The following is an 8791-nucleotide window of genomic DNA, read 5'->3' as shown; positions in this document are numbered from 1 at the left end:
AAGCCTTTCTTTAGTGAAAATGCTTAATACGGGCCAAATGAGAGCAGTGCTTATCCAGCAAAATTGCTGCTGGATGGAGTAGAAAGTGCACAAATTTTCTATGACACCCCAGTAATGAGGTTTTATATTGACCCAGCGACTTGTGAGTGGAATGGGCCGCTGCTCCTCTCCTCTGCCCCCTTAGCTGCTCCAGCCGCTCATCCCTCTCTCCTTTCCCTCCATTTATTCTGGGTCCTTTCAGTCAAGCACTATCTGGTGGAGCGTCCTGGCCGGCCGGCCTCAGCCATGCAGGTAGCAGAGCACAACTATTCATAAAGCTCCATTATATTGTTGGTTTGAATAAAGGGCTTAGCGACAGACAGGCTTAGGAGAATAACAACTGTGGTTGCTGCCAATATACTGTGTGTAAAGCAAAGGTATATTTGTAGATATGTGACTTTCTATAAGACATTTTTAGGTTATTTGAAAGACTGAGTGACATATCGTTAAGATCAGTTATTTACAGTAAAGTATTACAGCTGCAGTTACAAACCAGTCATACGTCTGGCTAGAGAATAGAATGCTAAAATCTAAGCAATAGTTCTGATAAAAGGCTTTAACAGTCATTTCCTATTACGCCAGACATGTATTGCTTGTGTGTAGTATGTATTCACACATTAAAGTGCTTTCAGCTTGATTTAAACAAGACAATATGAACCCAACAGAGGAGTACTATTATTGTTGGCTTTTATACCCAACTATACAAACACAGGTGGGAACGTGCTGTGCTGTGAATGCTTTGATAACAGTGCATGTTTCCTCTTTGATCAGATTATCACTGAAGAGATCTCTCTCCCAGAATGCTAAGTGCCTGAGGCTGTGGGCCGCGAGGCTCCGTGAGGCTCCGTGAGGCTCCGTGAGGCTCCGTGAGGCTCCGTGAGGCATAGCTCAATATCCCTGAGCTGCCAGTCTTAAAGGTCAGCCCTCTCTGGCTGGATGTGTGTGTGGGGGGGGGGGGCAGGAGGAGAGGAGTTCGGGGGATAGCTAGGCACTGATCTCACTGTGATCTTTGAACAGTTATTGCATTCATAGGTTTGGTGTTCTGTCAAGCACCTAAGAACCCCAAAGTCCTCCTCTCTGAACACTGACATTCAGACCGGAAAAAAACAGGACTCTGACCCATCCATCATGGATTCATGAGATGTGTCCCTTCCTGGATTTCTGGACCCTGACACAGATATATAGTGCTGGACGCTGCCTGCTGGAGCTGGGCCTGTCATGTTAGCCAAGGCTCTCTCTCCTCTCTCTTCTCCTCTGCTCTGCCACCCAGGCTGGGTTGGGTTCTCTCATTAGCAATATTTCTGTATGTCCGTCAGGGTAGCATGCACCAAGCTATTTTAAGTAAATGCATCAACCACCAGTAAGATTTTGCAAAGACTGCAGTCTTCTGATAAATTAAACATGTATGCTTGGATGGGAATAATTTCTGTACTACACCAATGGTAATTATCTTAAAGGGCTACACATATCATTTCTAGAGAGGGACATTATTTACCGTAATTACCCTTCTGAACATTTTAACAAGTAAAGTGAGGGGTTTGTCATTCTTATTATGCTCTAAAAATACATTTAGCCTTTATCTATCTACACATTTCTCACATTTTATCCAAGATGCCAAGAATCAGTCACTGCTTTCAGGCAAACACAACATAAGCCTCAAAGGTTGCCCACAACACATTAAGGCAGTTTCTTTTTGACAGACATCAGACTTTGACCTTTAAATGATTCTTGTTATCAGATAAACCAAACAGGAAAATCAATGGGATGCAGAGGGAGAGCAGAGATTAACGCGCACCAAATTGATCATTCCATTTAATTTTCCTATTGATCTGAGATGCTCCTGGCAACACATCTGACCTCATCACCTTCTCCCTGTTTGTTACACAATACCATGTCTTTCTAATGAGGAAATAATAAAGATGAAGATTCTCCCATTCACATGTACAGCATAAATTGTAAAAAATATATTTAATCTCATTGAGAATAACATGTATAAATAAATGTTAAACAGAACAAGTAAGTGACCATTACGACACAGTGGTTCACAGAGCTCATGATGTCTTACTAGTACCATCAATGAGAGGAAATTAAAGAAACATTTCCCCTTTCAGACAAGCTTATTGGTCCATCGCACAATAAAAAACAAATACATTAATCATCTGAACAACATTGATGGATCATTAATGACTTTCCTTACTGTTGTCACACATTGTTGAATCCATTCACGGATAATCAGAGGAAGTTAATAAAGACAAAACTTTATTAGACAGATGTTTCCGTTACGTACACTGCCATATTTGGACGAGCAGGAAGTTGACTTTTGAGTCTCTTCGATAAAATACAATATTTCCGTTAGGAAAATGCAGCAAACATTAAAAGGAATACCTGTCAAGCCATAATTTGACTATCTTCTCCTGTTTCTATGGCCACGGGTTGGGATAGTTCAAGCTGCAAATGCCAAAGCCTCTACAGTGAACCATGATAACAAAGATGGCAAAGATAGTAAATGAAAAATGGCACTTCTCTTTTACAAGCAGATACATCAGTGTTTATTAAATCAATGGCAGAGAGAGGAATCTGAAGGTAAAATAATGAACCACTTATAAATGATCTCTGCTTCACTGGGCCTTACCTGATCGGGAGCTGCTAGGGGACCACCAATGCAAGGTGTATTAGGAGAGGTCTATTAATCCTCGCCTCTCATAGCTGACTATAAAACGGGAGAGTCCTCTGTGACTTGCTAGGCACATCCTTTATAATTTTCCTATGAAAAAAAAAGAAGTCAAGCCACACGGCTCTCATTGATTGGGTGTGAATGTTTCTGTTTCCCTTTACTGTATCTCCCAGTGCAGCCTGAGCTTTCCCTGCTGGTGCTGTGGAAGCACCTCACACACACACACACACACACACACACACACACACACACACACACACACACACACACACACACACACACACACACACACACACACACACACACACACACACACACACACACACACACACACACACACACACACACACACACACACACACACACACACAGCATCCATGGCAACTGGGGAGCTATGGCTAGGCCGCTCTGCTCTGTTCTCTCAACAGCAATGTGCTTTTAATTGAGTGACATCTAATCAGGCAGTGAAATACAGCGTTGGAGTTAACAAAACAGGTCAACGAGGGACAAGCAGCGCCAGCTGCACCAAACGCCATTCTAGGACAGCTAGGCAGCGCTTCAGTCAAGATACAGAGGTGGCGAATCAGTCTGGTGGTTTAATGAACCAAAATCACGGGGTCGGAGGGATTTCTCAGTGCGATCCTTGGGTGAATGTGTGATTGGATAGGAGGGGAGCTTCAGAAGAGACTACACAAGCTTTGGGAGGAGGAGCGCCTTTGATGTGTTCAGATTACAGAGGCTGAGGGTCTCACCTGCTCCATCTTAACACATATTAAACAGGCTCTTTGCAAAGGAGGAATTTTTCATCGTCACAGAACATAGTGGGGCCGGGTTTAGGTTTTAAGCTGTGTCTATCTGCTATTTTCTCACTCTGTCAGATCGTGCTTGCGAAACATGTTTTCTATTTTTTATCAAATGTCAAATCTATGGACTGGGGGAAACCATCAAGTTTCCAAACATAAATCACAGTGTACAGGCAGGACTGTGATTGTAGAGGTAGAGACATACATAGATAAAGAGGTGACGGCAGACGTAAGACTGTACAATCTCCATCATGTTCTTGCTTGGGATCATTTGAATTCATGGTCTTTTTAGGTCTTTTTATGCTAACCCCAATCCCCTCACTCTCTCTTTGCTCCACCTGATATGGCAAAAACTGTTCACGTCGTTCTTCTTCACTCCCGTCATGTCGCTCTCTCTCTCTCTTCACTCACCGAACACATTCAGGGAATGTATGTGTTCCCTCTGCGTGTGAGAAACCACGGGCTCAACCTTTTTGCAGACAGTGTCATTCAGCACAGCTGAAATAAATGAGATTTTAAATGCCGCTCCTCACGCTCGGCAGCTTGACATGCAGATCCAACTGATTGGATCTCATAGAGGACATTGTTTTTTATACACCCCCCCCCTCAAGTCACACGTAATTGCCAATGAACTTTTGGACCTTCGTCCAGCAGAGCAAGATGAGACTCTCTGACGAGTGTGGTTACTCTTAAGGCCTCAAACCAGAGGGGTGTTGCCCTGGGAACAGCAGCCTACTGTGCTAGCTTCCTGCTTCAGGGGAGAAGAAAAGAAACAGGTTCCTTGATAAGCTCACTGTAGCAAATGTCTCTTTGAAAACCGCTGTATAAAAAAAACTGAAGAGAAGAGAGATTTAGCTGGGTTTGTACTTGTTGTAATGTATGCAAGATGCCGAGTGGGCTGGGCTCTAATCGGAAGCACCTCACAGCATGTGAATGTTACAGTCTGCAGCTCTGTGTACTGTAGGTACCATAGGCTCATACTATAATGGCCTCATTTCCTTATTGGTGGGGGAGACTGTGGTGCTATCTGTTCGTTATTGCTCAAGACAAATTGCATCTCTAGCTGAAGGGTTGGAGGTTGACAGGCAGGGGACGACAGCTAATCACAAAATCTGCCAAACAATCGAGGGTCAGATCCAAAGATGTTCTTCTCTATTTCCCACAATGTTCACTGTTGTTATGCAGCACAGGCACCGATGTGACAGGCTGACTGTCTCTGTATGTGTGTGTGTGTGTGTGTGTGTGTGTGTGTGTGTGTGTGTGTGTGTGTGTGTGTGTGTGTGTGTGTGTGTGTGTGTGTGTGTGTGTGTGTGTGTGTGTGTGTGTGTGTGTGTGTGTGTGTGTGTGTGTGTGTGTGTGTGTGTGTGTGTGTGTGTGTGTGTGTAAGAGCAGTGGCATCTGAGAGGTCCGACCGTGTCACCCTGAACCAGCCAACAGGAGGAGGAGGGGGCAGACAAGATACTTGTTAACAAATGCAGGGCGATGCCTGTCCTGTCATCACACAAAGTGTAAGGGTGTGTGTGTGTGTGTGTGTGTGTGTGTGTGTGTGTGTGTGTGTGTGTGTGTGTGTGTGTGTGTGTGTGTGTGTGTGTGTGTGTGTGTGTGTGTGTGTGTGTGTGTGTGTGTGTGTGTGTGTGTGTGTGTGTGTGTGTGTGTGTGTGTGTGTGTGTGTGTGTGCGTGTGCGTGTGTGTGTGTCTTTGACTATGGTAATGCCTGCGCCCACTGCTTTACACAAGGGTGGAGACTCATTGCTTGTTTTTAGGGGGACTGGGAAGGAGAAGATAAAAAAGGAATGCCTGTGTGCCATGCGGCCTGCTGTGCTAGACAGAGCCAGCAGCCAGTCCCTATCCTCCTCATAGTGTTTCTGTCCACGTCCTTCTCTGTTAGCTATTACTGTGTGCAGACGAGGGGTGATGTTTACTCTGCTGAGACAAGCAAGTCTACTGCTCTGGGTGGCAACCTTGTGACTCCCCTCTCTCTCCTGCTGCCAGCTCGCCTCATGTCTAACCCTGGCCCTCACACAGGCAGCCAGGCAGCCAGACACTCCTTCAGCAGCCTGACACTCACTGGACCAGAGCCTGGGAGTGGAAATGATATTACTTGTCTGTCATCGTATTAACCCGATTGGTGTGTGTCCTTCAAGAATCATTCAGTCAGAATTTGCAGGAGGCGATCCTAAAATATAGTTAGATAACAACAGACCTCTGTTACTTTACAGGAGTATATTTATTTCTCTCTCTCTCTCCTTCTCACACACACAGACACACACACACATGGAGGGGGGGCTGGGGAGGTGTGGATCCTTGGTAATAATAAAAAAACAAAGTCAATGAAAACATGGCTAATTAGATATTCTATCAAATAAACATAAAAATAAACAATAAGAAACAAACACGAGCAAACACACATTCCTATGTTACAGGTCAGGGACAGAGGAGGTAATTGAGCATGCAGAGACAAGGAGGATATAATGAAAAGGACACATAAATAATTGAATAGAAAAAGGCAGTAATTTGTAAATGCCTGAATTGAGAACACATGGTGATAACCAGAAGGGACAAAGGGATGACGGAGAACAAGTAGCAACAAGCATGACAGTCTGGAAACAAGAGGATGATCAACAATGGAGCAAAATTGAGAAATGAATTCAAAATGTTTCAAATGAAAAATGAAATGATTACCAAGATTATGCAGGAGGTCAGGGTTCAGAGGTCAAGTTCAATATAAACAGGAAGGAGGAAAACCAATATGGCGGATGGATGTCTGCCTGCATGGAAGGATGTCTCTGGAAGAAATAAAGCAAGGAGGTGAGGTAAGTACACTTCACTGTTAAGTGGTGGTGAAGTCCTACATCTACCTGACAATATGTAGCACTCAATATTAATGGGACATAGTACTGTAGTAAGCACTAGTTCACAGCAGTATAGTACTTCACAATACTGTACTAAAGATAAAGAAATAAAGTTATCTTCCACTAAGTGACAGTGGTGGGCTACTTTGGTGTTTACTGAATCACAGACACTTAGTTCCCCCCCCCCATATAAAAAGTAGACAGCATCTTTTTACCATCCCATAACAGGGACTAGATCATGAATTATTATATGCTTGCTCATCTTCAAAACCTTTCAGGAAATGAGGAAGCCTTAGCATAACAGCATCATTCACTCTCTATCTCCCACTCATACACTGAGACACAGGCATACATTTGGTGTACAGACCTAAATTCAGGGACGTAAGTGTGCCTGGGTTTAAGCATTCATGTAGACTAGTATGAGAAACTACAACGTAAATATTCAATAAGGAACATAATTGATTAGGCACCAACACACACAAACAAGGCATTTCTACTTCACTGTCTCTGTACAGCTAGGCCTATACCTTTAACGAACACTAAGCCCGATCCCATTGGGACCATACTTGTAAACTTTAGAAAATGTTTAAGATTAAGATGTTGTTGGGCCACCAGAAGGATACATGTAGGGTCAGTGCTAACCTTAATCTTAACCCTTACCGTAACCATTTTAAAGTTCATTGGGTTAGGAATGTCTTGGGCTCCCGAGCAGCGCAGCGGTCTAAGGCACTGCATCGCAGTGCTAGAGGCGTCACTAAAGACCCTGGTTCGATTCCAGTCTGTAATCACAACCGGCTGTGATTGGGAGTCCCATAGATCGGCGCACATTTGGCCCAGCGTCGTCCGGGTTTGGCTGGTGTAGGCCGTTATTGTAAATAAGAATTTGTCCTTAACTGACTTGCCTAGTTGAATAAAATAAAAGGATCCGGATAGCATGGACCATGCAATCCTCTGGTGGCTGAGTTGACATATTTTAAGAAAATTGGTTTGTGGAGAAAAAGTTTAAGATCATTGATAGGCTGATGAGGAATTTGTTATAGGAAATAATCACTGCCACCTGGTGAGGTTAGCATAGGGCTAACTTGTGCCAGGTTATCTGAAGGCACCAGTACTCAACCTTAATGCACACTCTAACTTCACAACAACAATAATGCTGAATGACACAACATCACAACACTAAACAACCTGTTCACAGCACTAGATAACAACATTGCTGCTCTAATTTCACAACATACTGCATTAAACAACCCTAACACTAACTTCATATTCACAACACCAAACAAACATGAACAACCCTCTCCTCTCGCCTGCCTGCCAGGGCCTCCTGCCTACCTGTGTTCGCCACCCATCATTAATAGTCTGTTCACTGTGGAGCCTGGAAGGAAGCAGCATGAGGTAGAGCAGAGCAGATGGAAAATCTCACAGGTATTAGCAGCTAATTGCCATCAACGAAACAAGCTCCACTTTCTGGAAGGAAAAACTATCTACATTGAACAAAAATATAAACGCAACATGTGAAGTGTTGGTCCCATGTTTCATGAGCTGAAATAAAAGTTCCCAGAAATGTTCATACGCACAAAAAGCTTATTTCTCTCACATGTTGTTCACGAATCTGTTTACATCCTTGTTAGTGAGCATTTCTCCTTTGCCATGATAATCCATCCACCTGACAGGTGTTGCATATCAAGAAGCTGATTAAACAGCATGATCATTGCACAGGTGTTATGCAGGTGAAGGAGGACCCAAACGCGACTTAACAGAAACAGAGTTTATTAATGCTCAAAAACCGAGTAACTGAAATCCTCTAGACAGTAGAGGGGAAAACGACTGGAGAAGCGGCCACAGACTGCAGGTCGCTTCGGGTAGGCGCAGGCCGTAGTCAACTGTGACACCTGCTCACACGCAGCGTCTGAAGAAGGCACAAAACACGACAGGACAGGGTGATACACAATCACGGCAAAAAACACGACAGGACAGGGCGAAACGCAATTACAGCATGGAAAACAAAACAAGGAACCGATGGATCAGGAACGGATCACAAAGGAATAAATAGGGAGTCTAATCAGGGGAAAGGATCGGGAACAGGTGTGGGAAGACTAATGATGATTAGGGGAATAGGAACAGCTGGGAGCAGGAACGGAACGACAGAGAGAAGAGAGAGCGAGAGAGTGAAAGGGGGAGGGGGAGAGAGAGGGATAGAACCAAACAAGACCAGCAGAGGGAAACGAATAGCATGGGGAGCACAGGGACAAGACATGACAATAAATGACAAACATGACAGTACCCCCCCACTCACCGAGCGCCTCCTGGCGCACTCGAGGAGGAATCCTGGCGGCAACGGAGGAAATCATCGATGAGCGAACGGTCCAGCACGTCCCGAGACGGAACCCAACTCCTCTCCTCAGGACCGTAACCCTCCCAAT

The 8791-nt window shown here is 44.3% G+C and overlaps 1 protein-coding gene across 7 annotated transcripts in view; it reads right to left on the bottom strand.

Annotated features, from left to right (window-relative positions):
• camta1a (calmodulin binding transcription activator 1a) overlaps positions 1–8791 on the bottom strand; it is a 522529-nt gene that overhangs the window by 448302 nt on the left and 65436 nt on the right. Inside the window, exon 1 of one of the 7 annotated variants that reach the window (XM_046365695.1) lies at positions 6199–6219. The exons of the other annotated variants lie outside the window; for them this stretch is intronic. The gene's annotated coding sequence lies outside the window, so the exon portion shown is untranslated. Of the gene's footprint in view, positions 1–6198; positions 6220–8791 lie in introns of those variants that run through there. 7 annotated transcript variants of the gene reach the window in all.

The sequence above is a fragment of the Oncorhynchus gorbuscha genome, linkage group LG10 (assembly GCF_021184085.1).
Source record: "Oncorhynchus gorbuscha isolate QuinsamMale2020 ecotype Even-year linkage group LG10, OgorEven_v1.0, whole genome shotgun sequence".
Classification (NCBI taxonomy): domain Eukaryota; kingdom Metazoa; phylum Chordata; class Actinopteri; order Salmoniformes; family Salmonidae; genus Oncorhynchus; species Oncorhynchus gorbuscha.
This window is presented reverse-complemented; position numbering and strand designations above follow the sequence as displayed.